The sequence below is a fragment of the Coregonus lavaretus genome, assembly GCF_964263955.1.
Source record: "Coregonus lavaretus genome assembly, contig: HAP1_SCAFFOLD_3045, whole genome shotgun sequence".
In the NCBI taxonomy this organism is placed as follows: Eukaryota; Metazoa; Chordata; class Actinopteri; order Salmoniformes; family Salmonidae; genus Coregonus; species Coregonus lavaretus.
The window spans coordinates 1-17,500 of record NW_028156516.1 but is presented as its reverse complement, the minus strand read 5'-3'; the positions used below and the strand labels follow the sequence as shown (position 1 = coordinate 17,500).

Below are 17,500 nucleotides of genomic sequence, written 5' to 3'. Positions count from 1 at the left end.
AACACCAAATTGAGACTCTGCATGCAGAATTCTGCAAAAACATCCTCCGTGTACAACGTAAAACACCAAATAATGCATGCAGAGCAGAATTAGGCCAATACTCGCTAATTATCAAAATCCAGAAAAGAGCCGTTAAATTCTATAACCACTTAAAAGGAAGCAATTCCCAAACCTTCCATAACAAAGCCATCACCTACAGAGAGATGAACTTGGAGAAGAGTCCTCTAAGTAAGCTGGTCCTGGGGCTCTGTTCACAAACACAAACAGACCCCACACAGCCCCAGGACAACAACAACAACAACAACAACACAATTAGACCCAACCAAATCATGAGAAAACAAAAAGAGAATTACTTGACACATTGGAAAGAACAAACAAAAAAACAGAATAAACTAGAATGCTATTTGGCCCTAAACAGAGAGTACACAGTGGCAGAATACTTGACCACTGTGACTGACCCAAACTTAAGGAAAGCTTTGACTATGTACAGACTCAGTGAGCATAGCCTTGCTATTGAGAAAGGCCGCCGTAGGCAGACCTGGCTCTCAAGAGAAGACAGGCTATGTGCACACTGCCCACAAAATGAGGTGGAAACTGAGCTGCACTTCCTAACCTCCTGCCAAATGTATGACCATATTAGAGACACATATTTCCCTCAGATTACAGCGATCCACAAAGAATTCGAAAACAAACCCAATTTTGATAAACTCCCTTATCTACTGGGTGAAAAACCACAGTGTGCCATCACAGCTGCAAGATTTGTGACCTGTTGCCACAAGAAAAAGGCAACCAGTGAAGAACAAACACCATTGTAAATACAACCCATATTTATGTTTATTTATTTTCCCTTTTGTACTTTAACTATTTGCACATTGTTACAACACTGTATATAGACATAATATGACATTTTAAATGTCTTTATTCTTTTGAAACTTCTGAGTGTAATGTTTACTGTTAATATTTATTGTTTATTTCACTTTTGTTTACTATCTACTTCACTTGCTTTGGCAATGTTAACATACGTTTCCCATGCCAATAAAGCCCTTAAATGGAATTGAATTGAATTGAGAGAGAGAGAGAGAGAGAGAGACAGAGAGAGAGAGAGAGAGAGAGAGAGAGAGAGAGAGAGACAGAGAGATAGAGAGATACAGAGAGAGAGAGAGAGAGAGAGAGAGAGATGTAGGGATTAGGGTGCCATTTTGAACGTAGCACGGTCGGTCTGGCTCTCTGACGAGGCCATACACATGACTCAGCCAGGACCATAATACACACATCATTATACAGAGAACACGTGTAGGGGGGCTGTCTGCCCCTGATAGCATCACGAGGGGAAACAATCACTCTCTATCAAAGCAGGAGGAGGAGAGGGAAAACTTGAATCTAAAAAGAGGAAATCGACAAAAAGGAGGGAAGGAATGAAAAAAGAAAGTGGCTCTTTGAAGTTTGTAAGTTTAACCAGGTGGGTTGCTGTGTAGGGTTGTCATGACGCCAAGGACCATGACGCCAGGGACCTTCAGCGCCAATCATGTCCTTTAATGTATATATTAATAGTTACATTTAATAGGATTCTTCCCTCCGGCAGAACGTATTACCATCTCCATAATGACACCTTATGGAAATGGAACACAGCCAGTCGCAGCATTAGCTAACCCATGACATGATGGTGGAGCGGTGGGGTAGGAGATAGACCAGCAGAGACTGGCGGTAGCGTGGTCGTTCCTGGTAGATTAAGCTGCAATAAAAAGGTTGCCACCGGACAAAGGAGGAAAGAAGAGAGAGAGACAGAGACAGAGACAGAGACAGAGGAGAGAGAGAGAGAGAGAGAGAGAGAGAGAGAGAGAGAGAGAGAGAGAGACAAAGACAGAGACAGAGGAGAGAGCGAGAGAGAGAGAGAGAGAGAGAGAGAGACAGAGACAGAGGAGAGAGAGAGAGAGAGAGAGAGAGAGAGAGAGAGAGACAGAGACAGAGAGAGAGAGACAGAGACAGAGACAGAGACAGAGGAGAGAGAGAGACAGAGACAGAGACAGAGACAGAGACAGAGACAGAGGACAGTCTTGTTAAGCACATGACCAAATGAATTTCCCCCTGATGGGATAGTAAAGTTGCTCTAATCTCTAATCTAATCTAACACTGGTCCCAACTGAGTGGTTAACAGGGTTTACACTCCTAGCCAATACCCAAGTCCTTTGTTTTACAATCTCTGTGCATGGACTGTTCGATAAAATGTGTCCGGCCACTCTGTTATGACTTAATTATATCATAATTAGCCGCTACTTTTCAGGGCAATTATCACAAGTATTGTTATGATGAAAAGCTAATTAATCCTAATCAATGATCCCTAATTATGTTTAATCTGAATAATCTCAAAGTCATTCAAATTTTCCAACAATGACCTCGGATGCATCCCAGATGGCACCCTATTCCCTCTCAATAACAGAGCCCTATGGGCCCTGGTCAAAAGTAGTGCACTATATAGTGAATAGGGTGCCATTTGGGACTCAGTTATTGTTATTGAGAGGACACAGAGCTGAAATTCATAAAATATAAGATGTTATATAACATCTTATCTGGTGTAGTCCATGCTAGAACCATGATATCTCTTAAGGCATGTAGGTAGTCTGGTGTGGCCATGCTAGAACCATGATATCTCTTAAGGCCTGTAGGTAGTCTGGTGTAGGCCATGCTAGAACCATGATATCTCTTAAGGCATGTAGGTAGTCTGGTGTGGCCATGCTACAACCATGATATCTCTTAAGGCCTGTAGGTAGTCTGGTGTGGCCATGCTAGAACCATGATATCTCTTAAGGCCTGTAGGTAGTCTGGTGTGGCCATGCTACAACCATGATATCTCTTAAGGCATGTAGGTAGTCTGGTGTAGGCCATGCTAGAACCATGATATCTCTTAAGGCCTGTAGGTAGTCTGGTGTGGCCATGCTAGAACCATGATATCTCTTAAGGCCTGTAGGTAGTCTGGTGTGGCCATGCTACAACCATGATATCTCTTAAGGCATGTAGGTAGTCTGGTGTAGGCCATGCTAGAACCATGATATCTCTTAAGGCCTGTAGGTAGTCTGGTGTGGCCATGCTACAACCATGATATCTCTTAAGGCCTGTAGGTAGTCTGGTGTGGCCATGCTACAACCATGATATCTCTTAAGGCCTGGCCTGTAGGTCGTTTTAGAGATACGATTATATTCCTCTCTTACACCTCAACACTTTGTCTTAATCGTTATGTGTTCAGGTGTTGAGTGCTATTGGTCGGTTCAGAGAGGGGCTGAGTCCTATTGGTCAATAACAGAGCAGGTTTGAATCCCTATTGGTCAGTCCAGAAGGCCTCTCTCATCTGATCTGTAGTCTACTCACAAAACCAATGTAGTGTCAGAGGCATTAGTCAGCTGCAGGTGTTTACGTTCCTCCCCTACTCCTCCACTAGCATTAGGACACTCTTAGAAAAAAAGGTGCTATCTACAACCTGAAAGGGTTCTTTGGCTGTCCCCATAGGAGAACCATTTGAAGAACCCTTTTTGGTTCCAGGCAGAACCCTTTTGAGTTACATGTAGAACCTTTTACAAAGAGGGTTCTACATGAAACCCAAAAGAGTTCTACCTGGAACCAAAACGGTTTATCCTATGGCAGGGTTCTTCAATTCCGGTCCTGGAGGGCCGAAACACTTCTGTTTTTTATTTCTACCTGGTAGTTAATTGCACTCACCTGGTATCCCAGGTCTGAATTAGCCCCTGATTAGAAGGAGAGGATGAAAAACAGAGGTGTTTAAGCCCTCCAGGACCGGAATTGAAGAACCCTGTCCTATGGGGACAGCCAAAGAACCCTTTTGGAACCCTTTTTCTAAGAGTGTACATATCAACAGTTCCTCCTTGTGGTTGTGTACGGACGTGTGTGACCCTTCGGAGCGAGAGGGAATGTAGCTTCGGTCTGGTGGATCCTAAGTCATGTTTTGTATATCCATTGAGGAGTCTAAGATTGACGGAGACGTTATGTGGGTTAGTAAATGTCATGCTTCAACATGTGGTGTGGTGTGGTGTGGTGTGTGTGTGTGTGTGTGTGTGTGTGTGTGTGTGTGTGTGTGTGTGTGTGTGTATGTCAGTGCTGAATGTCAAGCTTCATCATGGCAGGACTAATTTTCTGCTTGGGGTAACTCCACTCCTACTCCATATGTCTGGTCTAATTGGAAAGGAAAAGTCACATTCAGTCTGGATGGTGTGTGTGTGTGTTTGAGCGTGTCTACTTCAAATTCAAATTAGGTTGTCTACTGAGGACTTACTGTATATCTAATCTCTCTCTCTCTCTCTCTCTCTCTCTCTCCGTCTCTCTCTCTCTCTCTCTCGCTCTCTCTCTCTCTCTCTCTCTCTCTCTCTCTCCTCTCTCTCTCTCTGTCTCTCTCTCTCCCTCTCTCTCTGTCTCTCTCCCCCCCCCCCCCCCTCTCTCTCTCTCTCTCTCTCTCTCTCTCTCTCTCTCTCTCTCTCTCTCTCTCTCTCTCTCTCTCTCTCTCTCTCTCTCTCTCTCTCTCTCTCTCTCTCTCTCTCTCTCTCTCTCTCTCTCTCTCTCTCTCTCTCTCTCTCTCTCTCTCTCTCTCTCTCTCTCTCTCTCTCTCTCTCTCTCTCTCTCTCTCTCTCTCCAGTGTCTCTGGCTAGCAGTACCCTGGGTCTAGCGGGTCAGGTTGTTCACACTGAGACCACTGAGGTGATTCTGGTCAGTGACTCTATCATGGGGTTCGGCATCCAGCTACAGGGGGGGGTGTTTGCCACAGAGACCCTGTCCTCCCCCCGCTCATCGGCTATTTGGACCCAGACAGTCCTGCAGAGAGGTAGGATACATCTGTCAGTCAATCAATCAATCAATCAATCAAATGTAATTTCTATAGCCTGTCTTAGAACTCATCCTACAAAGAGACACTGAAGTAATAGGACTAGTAGAATATATAGTGGTTTCCTTTTTTACTAGGTTTCCTTTTAGATGGAGTACCTTGTTCCCTTACCGCCACCAATACCTCAACCAGATGATGATGATGATGCTATGACACTACTGTAGTTCTACAGCCTACTGGAGTAGGTCATCTTACAGAATATGGGTGGAATTTATACCATTCCATACTCATTTAATATGGCTGATTGTCTGGCTCCATAGAGATGTCTATGTGTTCTATGTCATTCTGTGGTACACTCCATAGAGATGTCTATGTGTTCTATGTCATTCTGTGGTACACTCCATAGAGATGTCTATGTGTTCTATGTCATTCTGTGGTACACTCCATAGAGATGTATATGTGTTCTATGTCATTCTGTGGTACACCATAGAGATGTATATGTGTTCTATGTCATTCTGTGGCATACTCCATAGAGATGTCTATGTGTTCTATGTCATTCTGTGGTATACTCCATAGAGATGTCTATGTGTTCTATGTCATTCTGTGGTATACTCCATAGAGATGTCTATGTGTTCTATGTCATTCTGTGGTACACTCCATAGAGATGTCTATGTGTTCTATGTCATTCTGTGGTACACTCCATAGAGATGTCTATGTGTTCTATGTCATTCTGTGGTACACTCCATAGAGATGTCTATGTGTTCTATGTCATTCTGTGGTACACTCCATAGATATGTCTATGTGTTCTATGTCATTCTGTGGTACATAATAATAATAATAATAATAATATTATTATTATTCCATAGAGATGTCTATTCTGTGGTACACTCCATAGAGATGTCTATGTGTTCTATGTCATTCTGTGGTACACTCCATAGAGATGTCTATGTGTTCTATGTCATTCTGTGGTATACTCCATAGAGATGTCTATGTGTTCTATGTCATTCTGTGGTACACTCCATAGAGATGTCTATGTGTTCTATGTCATTCTGTGGTACACTCCATAGAGATGTCTATGTGTTCTATGTCATTCTGTGGTACACTCCATAGAGATGTCTATGTGTTCTATGTCATTCTGTGGTATACTCCATAGAGATGTCTATGTGTTCTATGTCATTCTGTGGTATACTCCATAGAGATGTCAATGTGTTCTATGTCATTCTGTGGTATACTCCATAGAGATGTCTATGTGTTCTATGTCATTCTGTGGTACACTCCATAGAGATGTCTATGTGTTCTATGTCATTCTGTGGTATACTCCATAGAGATGTCTATGTGTTCTATGTCATTCTGTGGTACACTCCATAGAGACGTCTATGTGTTCTATGTCATTCTGTGGTATACTCCATATCTGTGGTACACTCCATAGAGACGTCTATGTGTTCTATGTCATTCTGTGGTATACTCCCACTCACTGTGGGTGTTTGGAGAATAGACATGTTTCAGTCAGATATAGCAATCATCAGCAGTGCCTTCAGAAAGTATTCATACCCCTTGACTTATTCCACATGTTGTTGTGTTACAGCCTGAATTCAAAATGTAGCTCAGCTGGTAGAGCACGGCGCTTGTAACAACAAGGTAGTGGGTTCGATCCCCGGGACCACCCATACACAAAAAAATATATATATTATGCACGCATGACTGTAAGTCGCTTTGGTAAAAGCGTCTGCTAAATGGCATATTATTATTATTATTATAAAATGACAGTGACATTTATTGAAAATGAAATACAGAAATATCTCATTTACAAAAGTATTCACACCCCTGAGTCAATACATGTTAGAATCACCTTTGGCAGTGATTACAGCTGTGAGTCTTTCTGGGTAAGTCTCTAAGAGCTTTGCACACCTGGATTATGCAACATTTGTACATTATTCTATACAAAAAAAAAATTCCAGCTCTGTCAAGTTGGCTGTTGACCATTGCTAGACAGCCATTTTCAAGTCTTGGCACAGATTTCAAGCTGATTTAAGTCAAAGTTAGACCGGCAGCCCCGTTATTAACAGCCTCATTCCCGCGACCGGGAGACCCATGAGGCGGCACACAATTGGCCCAGCGTCCTCCAGGTTAGGGGAGGGTTTGGCCGGCCGGGATGTCCTTGTCATCATCGCGCTCTAGCGACTCCTTGTGGCGGGCCGGGCGCATGCACGCTGACTTCGGTGTTTCCTCCGACACATTGGTGCGGCTGGCTTCCGGGGTTAAGCGAGCAGTGTGTCAAGAAGCCGTGCGGCTTGGCAGGGTCGTGTTTCGGAGGACGCATGGCTCTCGACCTTCGCCTGTCCCGAGTCCGTACGGGAGTTGCAGCGATGGGACGACAAGACTGTAACTACTAATTGGATATCAATTGGGGAGAAAAAGGGGTAAAAAGTATCCAAAAAAAATCTAATAAATCTACAAATAAATTGTTGCGGATAAAAGGCTGTACGTGATGACATAGAGCACATAAAAATTACTTTTGCAGTTAAATTCCCATGTACCGAGTAAAAAATACAAGTTAAATGGGTTTCCATTGCATTTCCAACTCTACAAATGGTTTTGTCACAAAAAGTGTTGCATTATATAGCCCACTCTGGTCACATGCCCTCTAGCCAAATCCCTCACAGATTACAGTGCGCTACGGTAGGCTAGCCTACGTGATGAGATTATTATGGATAACATTGTTTTTATTTGTCAAAAGGCAGCCAAGCACCGATCATCATGTCACCAGAATAAGACCCTCGGGTATTTATTGGAAAGGAGCATCGAGCTCATCACCGTGCCCTTTCACCACAACTTATTTAATCTGTAGCCTAATAAACTGCATGGTTTCCAGAGTCGTAGTGGGAGGACCACACAACAAATCATTGCGTGACTCCAAATTTACTTTGATATTTACATTTTAGTCATTTAGCAGACGCTCTTATCCAGAGCGACTTACAGTTAAGTGAGTGCATACATTTTCATACCGGCCCCCCCCCCGTGGGAATCGAACTCACAACCCTGGCGTTGCAAGGGCCATGCTCTACCAACTGACCTACAGGGTTATTATTTCAATATTTGCGCATAAAGCCGTTTCACACCTAATTTATTTGACCAACACAAAAAGATCCCACCGTATCTAGCGTGTTTTGTTTTGTCGACATTTGGAAAGTTGACCAACAAATTTGCTGTTCCCATCAGGCCTGTTGTGAAGAAAAAAATTATCCGACATGTACTTTACTCGCATAAACAGGTTGGATTGGAAACCTGGTTTGTGACATAAAAAAATATATAACTAAAAAGGTAACCAGGTAACCACAGTTTGTTTGCTGTAGCGATCAACTGCCAAAAACATGTAGGCCAGAGAGAGACGCAACTATAAAAAAAATGTAATCAGGAAATGAATCTGTCAATGTAAAATGCAAGTCATATCCCGACGATATGATTGAAACCTAGCAGAGTACATGAGTAGGGATAAAGCTCTTACATTGAATGGCTTGAATAGCCTCCCGACGACATCCAGATGAAGTTAGCCAGCGTAAAGGCCAAGGGATTTATGTACGAAGCTGTGGCAAGCAATTATCAGAGGAAGTAGCCAATATGTCGTTAACAGCGGTGGTAGTTTAATCGAGGAGATATACAACACTGTCTGACCACGTGTGTGTGTGTGTGTGTGTGTGTGTGTGTGTGTGTGTGTGTGTGTGTGTGTGTGTGTGTGTGTGTGTGTGTGTGTGTGTGTGTGTGTGTGTGTGTGTGTGTGTGTGTGTGTGTGTGTGTGTGTGTGTGTGTGTGTGTGTGTGTGTGTGTGTGTGTGTGTGTGTGTGTGTGTGTGTGTGTGTGTGTGTGTGTGTGTGTGTGTGTGTGTGTGTGTTGGTTAGTGTAAATATAATTGATGTGGCATCTGTCTTCCCCTACCATGTCCAATGCTGGTAGAGTAAATTAGTCCTGATACTAGCTATTCATGTACAGAGGACACTAATTATTCAGATTCAGATTCTAATTCATTTATTGCCTCACAACCAAAGGGTGGTGCATTAGCTTTGGATACAGCATGGTAAGACTGAGATGTCATGTGTGTGTGTGTACTTTGCAGGTGTGGGATCTTGCAGATAGGTGACCGTATCCTGGCTATAAACGGGATCCCTACAGAGGACAGCACCCTGGAAGAGACCAATCAGCTACTGAGAGACTCCAGCATCACCAGCAAGGTCTCGCTGGAGATAGAATTCGACGTGGCAGGTACTGGACTCTACTGTACTCTGCTGGACTCTACTATACTCTACTGTACTTTACTGTACTCTACAGGACTCTACTGGTCTCTACAGGACTCTACTGGTCTCTACTGGTCTCTACTGGACTCTACTGGTCTCTACAGGACTCTACAGGACTCTACAGGACTCTACTGGACTCTACAGGACTCTACTGGACTCTACTGTACTCTACTGTACTCTACTGGTCTCTACAGGACTCTACTGGTCTCTACAGGACTCTACTGGACTCTATTGTACTCTACTGTACTCTACTGTACTCTACTGAACTCTACTGAACTCTACCGGACTCTACTGGACTCTACTGTACTCTACTGGACTCTACTGGACTCTACTGGACTCTACTGTACTCTACTGGACTATACTGGACTCTACTGTACTCTACAGGACTCTACTGTACTCTACTGGTCTCTACAAGACTCTACTGTACTCTACAGGACTCTACTGTACTCTACTGGTCTCTACAGGACTCAACATGACTCTACTATACTCTACTGGTCTTTACAGGTCTCTACAGGACTCTACTGTACTCTACTGGTCTCTACTGTACTCTACTGTACTCTACTGTACTCTACTAGACTCTACTGGACTCTACTGTACTCTACTGGACTATACTGGACTCTACTGTACTCTACAGGACTCTACTGTACTCTACTGGTCTCTACAGGACTCTACAGGACTCTACAGGACTCTACAGTCCTGTACTCTACAGGACTCTACTGTACTCTACAGGACTCTACAGGACTCTACAGGACTCTACTGTACTCTACAGGACTATACTGTACTCTACAGGACTCTACTGTACTCTACTGTACTCTACTGCTCTCTACAGGACTCTACTGGACTCTACTGTACTCTACTGTACTCTACTGTACTATACTGTACTCTACAGGACTCTACTGGACTCTACAGGACTCTACTGTACTCTACAGGACTCTACTGGACTCTACAGGACTGGACCGTACTGGACTAGACTGGATGTTTAGTGAAAGTGGCTTATTGAACCTTGTTACCTTTATAAGTAACCTTGAATGAGACTTGAAGACTTGTGTTATCATGAAGAGCAAAGCTCAGAGGGTTCATTTGGCTGATCTGGTTTTGAAACCCAGTCACATATGCACACTCTCCCTATCCATATTGAAGCACACTGTTGGGGTATTCCAACAAGGTGTTTGATCATCAGTTTTGGATCTCAAACAAGCAATGATGACTTCACAGCATCTTCCATGCTGGGTTTATCTGTGATGTGGGTATGGTTCACGCTGAACCAAAAGACCCTACTCCTCAAGACTGACCATAATGAGTTTGACATTGGGCCGTTGCTACAGGGACAGGCTTTACAGTTGAAGTCGGAAGTTTACATACACCTTAGCCAAATACATTTAAACAAGAGTTTTTCACAATTCCTGACATTTAATCCTAGTAAAAAATCCCTGTTTTAGGTCAGTTAGGATCACCACTTTATTTTAAGAATGTGAAATGTCAGAATAATAGTAGAGAGAATTTTTTATTTCAACTTTTTTTTATTTAATCACATTCCCAGTGGGTCAGATGTTTACATACACTCAATTAGTATTTGGTAGCATTGCCTTTTAATTGTTTAACTTGGGTTAAACGTTTCGGGTAGCCTTCCACAAGCTTCCCAAAATAAGTTTGGCCCATTCCTCCTGACAGAGCTTGTGTAACTGAGTCAGGTTTGTAGGCCTCCTTGCTCGCACACACTTTTTCAGTTCTTCCCACAAATGTTCTATAGGATTGAGGTCAGGGCTTTGTGATGGCCACTCCAATACCTTGACTTTGTTGTCCTTAAGCCATTTTGCCACAACTTTGGAAGTATGCTTGGGGTCATTGTCCATTTGGAAGACCCATTTGCGTCCAAGCTTTAACTTCCTGACTGATGTCTTGAGATGTTGCTTCAATATATCCACATTATTTTCCTTCCTCATGATGCCATCTATTTTATGAAGTGCACCAGTCCCTCCTGCAGCAAAGAACCCCCACAGCATGATGCTGCCACCCCCGTGCGTCTCGGTTGGGATGGTGTTCTTCGGCTTGCAAGCCTTCCCCTTTTTCCTCCAAACATAACGTTTGAAGGTAGGCCTTGAAATACATCCACAGGTACACCTCCAATTGACTCAAATGATGTCAATTAGCCTATCAGAAGCTTCTAAAGCCATGACATCATTTTCTGGAATTTTCCAAGCTGTTTAAAGACACAGTCAACTTAGTGTATGTAAACTTCTGACCCACTGGAATTGTGATACAGTGAATTATAAGTGAAATAATCTGTCTGTAAACAATTGTTGGAAAAGTTACTTGTGTCATGCACAAAGTAGATGTCCTAACCGACTTGCTAAAACTATAGTTTGTTAACAAGACATTTGTGGAGTGGTTGAAAAACAAGTTTTAATGACTCCAACCTCAGTGGATGTAAACTTCCTACTTCAACTGTAGGTTGTTTATTCTGGTTTTCAGCACCTTTGATTTCTGGTACAAAATGTCCCCCATTAGAAACCATTACAATCAAGAGCAGGCTGCAGAACATGATTAGGAACATTCCTTTAAGCACTAATGGTTTGTTTCCAGTCGATACAGGCTGGTAGCTATAAGAGATTTGCAATAGGCCCCGTAGTCATCAGCAGCCAAAGATGTTTTGAGCCTCTGAAATGGCTAGTCATTTAATTTCAAGTTGTCAATATTCCAACATTTCTGGATGCAGGTAGGGATGCAGGGAGGGATGCAGGGAGGGAGGGAGGGAGGGAGGGATGCAGGGAGGGATGGAGGGATGCAGGGAGGGATGAGGGAGGGAGGGAGGGATGCAGGGAGGGAGGGAGGGAGGGAGGGAGGGAGGGATGGAGGGAGGGAGGGATGCAGGGAGGGAGGGAGGGAGGGAGGGAGGGAGGGAGGGAGGGCGTTTATGTCCTTATTCTCCCAGGGAGAGATGAGTTCATGAATTATATAGAGATGAATGTAACAGAATCAGCCTTAATGTGTAATAGCTACATTATCTCTTTCTGCAGCTCCAGATTCACTTTGTCTGTGTTACTGAGGTCACTTTGTGTCCTGGACTCTGTTAGTGAGTCTGTGTTACTGAGGTCTGGTAGCTGGTGGAGAACAGAACACAGTAAAAGTACATTTTGTTCTCTTGTATTTATAGTGAGTTCCTCTGTCTTTCTAGGAGGTCTCATGGATTTTGTCTGAGAACTCACTTCGTTTCTTATGCATTTGGTCTCTCTGTTTCTGTGTATGCATGTCTTCTTACATCTCTCTCTCTCTCTCTCTCTCTCTCTCTCTCTCTCTCTCTCTCTCTCTCTCTCTCTCTCTCTCTCTCTCTCTCTCTCTCTCTCTCTCTCTCTCTCTCTCTCTCTCTCTCTCTCCCTCTCTCCCTCTCTCCCTCCCTCCCTCCCTCCCTCCCTCCTACAGAGTCAGTCATCCCTAGCAGTGGCACCTTCCATGTGAAGCTACCAAAGAAGCCTGGGGTAGAGCTGGGGATCACCATCAGCTGTGAGTCCCTCTAGTCTACCTTTTCACATTATTTCCCAATCACTACTGTACTATATGCACCCACACACACACACAAACACACATTCACACACACACACATCTATCAGACAGTGATTCACTTAAATCCACCTCGCCTGGTGGTGGATAACTAACACTGTAAAGATCAGAGATATCTGAATTTGTCGGCTCGGAAGCTTGGAAGCTATGAAGCACTCAAATCTGAGACTTAGATATTAGGATTTAGCACCTGATCCAGACCTACTTCAGTAGAGTGGGGAGTCAATGGTTCATAGAGAATGTAGGATTAAGATATTCCTGGATCCTATTCAAAGATGTGGAAAGTAGGTGAGCCAGAGCGAGGGGGAGAGAGAGGAGAGGAGGAGCGATAAACAGACTGAGAGAGAGAAGGAGAGGAGGAGAGAAACAGACTGAGAGAGAGAAGGAGAGGAGGAGAGATAAACAGACTGAGAGAGAGAAGAGGAGGAGAGATAAACAGACAGAGAGAGGAGAGGAGGAGAGATAAACAGACTGAGAGAGAGGAGAGGAGGAGAGATAAACAGACTGAGAGAGAAGGAGAGGAGGAGAGATAAACAGACTGAGAGAGAGAGGAGAGGAGGAGAGATAAACAGACAGAGAGAGGAGAGGAGGAGAGATAAACAGACTGAGAGAGAGGAGAGGAGGAGAGATAAACAGACAGAGAGAGGAGAGGAGGAGAGATAAACAGACTGAGAGAGAGAGGAGAGGAGGAGAGATAAACAGACAGAGAGAGGAGAGGAGGAGAGATAAACAGACTGAGAGAGAGAAGGAGAGGAGGAGAGATAAACAGACTGAGAGAGAGAAGGAGAGGAGGAGAGATAAACAGACAGAGAGAGAGTTGAGGAGGAGAGATAAACAGACTGAGAGAGAGGAGAGGAGGAGAGATAAACAGACTGAGAGAGAAGGAGAGGAGGAGAGATAAACAGACTGAGAGAGAAGGAGAGGAGGAGAGATAAACAGACAGAGAGAGAGGAGAGGAGGAGAGATAAACAGACTGAGAGAGAGAGGAGAGGAGGAGAGATAAACAGACTGAGAGAGAGAAGGAGAGGAGGAGAGATAAACAGACTGAGAGGAGGAGAGATAAACAGACTGAGAGAGAAGGAGAGGAGGAGAGATAAACAGACTGAGAGAGAAGGAGAGGAGGAGAGATAAACAGACTGAGAGAGAAGGAGAGGAGGAGAGATAAACAGACTGAGAGAGAAGGAGAGGAGGAGAGATAAACAGACTGAGAGAGAGAGGGAGAGGAGGAGAGATAAACAGACTGAGAGAGAGGAGAGGAGGAGAGATAAACAGACTGAGAGAGAGAAGGAGAGGAGGAGAGATAAACAGACAGAGAGAGAGGAGAGGAGGAGAGATAAACAGACTGAGAGAGGAGAGGAGGAGAGATAAACAGACTGAGAGAGAGGAGAGGAGGAGAGATAAACAGACTGAGAGAGAGGAGAGGAGGAGAGATAAACAGACTGAGAGAGAAGGAGAGGAGGAGAGATAAACAGACTGAGAGAGAGGAGAGGAGGAGAGATAAACAGACTGAGAGAGAGAAGGAGAGGAGGAGAGATAAACAGACTGAGAGAGGAGAGGAGGAGAGATAAACAGACTGAGAGAGAGGAGAGGAGGAGAGATAAACAGACTGAGAGAGAGAAGGAGAGGAGGAGAGATAAACAGACTGAGAGAGAGGAGAGGAGGAGAGATAAACAGACTGAGAGAGAAGGAGAGGAGGAGAGATAAACAGACTGAGAGAGGAGAGGAGGAGAGATAAACAGACTGAGAGAGAGGAGAGGAGGAGAGATAAACAGACTGAGAGAGAGGAGGAGAGATAAACAGACTGAGAGGGAGGAGAGGAGGAGAGATAAACAGACTGAGAGAGAAGGAGAGGAGGAGAGATAAACAGACTGAGGGAGAGAAGGAGAGGAGAGATAAACAGACTGAGAGAGAGGAGAGGAGGAGAGATAAACAGACTGAGAGAGAGAGTAGAGGAGGAGAGATAAACAGACTGAGAGAGAGAAGGAGAGGAGGAGAGATAAACAGACTGAGAGAGAGGAGAGGAGGAGAGATAAACAGACTGAGAGAGAGAAGGAGAGGAGGAGAGATAAACAGACTGAGAGAGAGGAGAGGAGGAGAGATAAACAGACAGAGAGAGAGGAGAGGAGGAGAGATAAACAGACTGAGAGAGAGGAGAGGAGGAGAGATAAACAGACTGAGAGAGAGGAGAGGAGGAGAGATAAACAGACTGAGAGAGAGAAGGAGAGGAGGAGAGATAAACAGACTGAGAGAGAGGAGAGGAGGAGAGATAAACAGACTGAGAGAGAGAAGGAGAGGAGGAGAGATAAACAGACTGAGAGAGAGAAGGAGAGGAGGAGAGATAAACAGACTGAGAGAGAGGAGAGGAGGAGAGATAAACAGACTGAGAGAGAAGGAGAGGAGGAGAGATAAACAGACTGAGAGAGAGGAGAGGAGAGGAGGAGAGATAAACATACAGAGAGAGAAGGAGAGAGGAGAGATAAACAGACTGAGAGAGAGAAGGAGAGGAGGAGAGATAAACAGACTGAGAGAGAAGGAGAGGAGGAGAGATAAACAGACTGAGAGAGAGAGGGAGAGGAGGAGAGATAAACAGACTGAGAGAGGAGAGGAGGAGAGATAAACAGACTGAGAGAGAGAGGAGAGGAGGAGAGATAAACAGAATGAGAGAGAGAGGAGAGGAGGAGAGATAAACAGACTGAGAGAGAGAAGGAGAGGAGGAGAGATAACAGACTGAGAGAGAGGAGAGGAGGAGAGATAAACAGACTGAGAGAGAGAAGGAGAGGAGGAGAGATAAACAGACTGAGAGAGAAGGAGAGGAGGAGAGATAAACAGACTGAGAGAGAGAAGGAGAGGAGGAGAGATAAACAGACTGAGAGAGAGAAGGAGAGGAGGAGAGATAAACAGACTGAGAGAGAAGGAGAGGAGGAGAGATAAACAGACTGAGAGAGAGAAGGAGAGGAGGAGAGATAAACAGACTGAGAGAGAGAGGGAGAGGAGGAGAGATAAACAGACTGAGAGAGAGAGGAGAGGAGGAGAGATAAACAGACTGAGAGAGAGAGGAGAGGAGGAGAGATAAACAGACTGAGAGAGAAGGAGAGGAGGAGAGAAACAGACAGAGAGAGAGAAGGAGAGGAGGAGAGATAAACAGACTGAGAGAGAGGAGAGGAGGAGAGATAAACAGACTGAGAGAGAGGAGAGGAGGAGAGATAAACAGACTGAGAGAGAGAGGAGAGGAGGAGAGATAAACAGACTGAGAGAGAGAGGAGAGGAGGAGAGATAAACAGACTGAGAGAGAGAGGAGAGGAGGAGAGATAAACAGACTGAGAGAGAGAAGGAGAGGAGGAGAGATAAACAGACTGAGAGAGAGAGGATAGGAGAGATAAACAGACAGAGAGAGAAGGAGAGGAGGAGAGATAAACAGACTGAGAGAGAGAGGGAGAGGAGGAGAGATAAACAGACTGAGAGAGAGAGGAGAGGAGGAGAGATAAACAGACTGAGAGAGAGAAGGAGAGGAGGAGAGATAAACAGACTGAGAGAGAGAAGGAGAGGAGAGAAACAGACTGAGAGAGAGAAGGAGAGGAGGAGAGATAAACAGACTGAGAGAGAGAGGAGAGGAGGAGAGATAAACAGACTGAGAGAGAGGAGAGGAGGAGAGATAAACAGACTGAGAGAGAGGAGAGGAGGAGAGATAAACAGACAAGAGAGAGAGGAGAGGAGGAGAGATAAACAGACTGAGAGAGAGAAGGAGAGGAGGAGAGATAAACAGACTGAGAGAGAGAGGAGAGGAGGAGAGATAAACAGACTGAGAGAGAGAAGGAGAGGAGGAGAGATAAACACTGAGAGAGAAGGAGAGGAGAGATAACAGACTGAGAGAGAAGGAGAGGAGGAGAGATAAACAGACTGAGAGAGAGGAGAGGAGGAGAGATAAACAGACTGAGAGAGAGAGGAGAGGAGGAGAGATAAACAGACTGAGAGAGAGGAGAGGAGGAGGAGAGATAACAGACTGAGAGAGAGAAGGAGAGGAGGAGAGATAAACAGACTGAGAGAGAGAGAGAGACAGACTGAGAGAGAGAGAGGGAGAGAAACAGACTGAGAGAGAAGGAGAGGAGGAGAGATAAACAGACTGAGAGAGAGAGGAGAGGAGGAGAGATAAACAGACTGAGAGAAGAGGAGAGGAGGAGAGATAAACAGACTGAGAGAGAGGAGAGGAGGAGAGAAACAGACTGAGAGAGAGAAGGAGAGGAGGAGAGATAAACAGACTGAGAGAGAGAAGGAGAGATAAACAGACTGAGAGAGAGGAGAGGAGGAGAGATAAACAGACTGAGAGAGAGAGGAGAGGAGGAGAGATAAACAGACTGAGAGAGAGAGGAGAGGAGAGATAACAGACTGAGAGAGAGGAGAGGAGGAGAGATAAACAGACAGAGAGAGAGAGGAGAGGAGGAGAGATAAACAGACTGAGAGAGAGAAGGAGAGGAGGAGAGATAAACAGACTGAGAGAGAGAAGGAGAGGAGGAGAGATAAACAGACTGAGAGAGAGAAGGAGAGGAGAGAAACAGACTGAGAGAGAGAAGGAGAGGAGGAGAGATAAACAGACTGAGAGAGAGAGGAGAGGAGGAGAGATAAACAGACTGAGAGAGAGAGGAGAGGAGGAGAGATAAACAGACTGAGAGAGAGGAGAGGAGGAGGAGAGAAACAGACTGAGAGAGAGAAGGAGAGGAGGAGAGATAAACAGACTGAGAGAGAGAGAGAGGAGGAGAGATAAACAGACTGAGAGAGAGGAGAGGAGGAGAGATAAACAGACTGAGAGAGAGGAGAGGAGGAGAGATAAACA

At 44.7% G+C, this 17,500-nt stretch overlaps 1 pseudogene across 1 annotated transcript in view; it reads left to right on the top strand.

Moving 5' to 3' along the window:
- LOC311126277 (glutamate receptor-interacting protein 1-like) overlaps positions 1 to 12,615 on the top strand; it is a 64,385-nt pseudogene extending 51,770 nt beyond the window's left edge. Inside the window, exons 6-8 of the transcript in view lie at positions 4,640 to 4,825; positions 8,937 to 9,082; positions 12,535 to 12,615. The product of the transcript in view is annotated as a glutamate receptor-interacting protein 1-like (transcript). The remainder of the gene's footprint in view (positions 1 to 4,639; positions 4,826 to 8,936; positions 9,083 to 12,534) is intronic.
- The last annotated feature ends 4,885 nt before the right edge of the window (positions 12,616 to 17,500 follow it).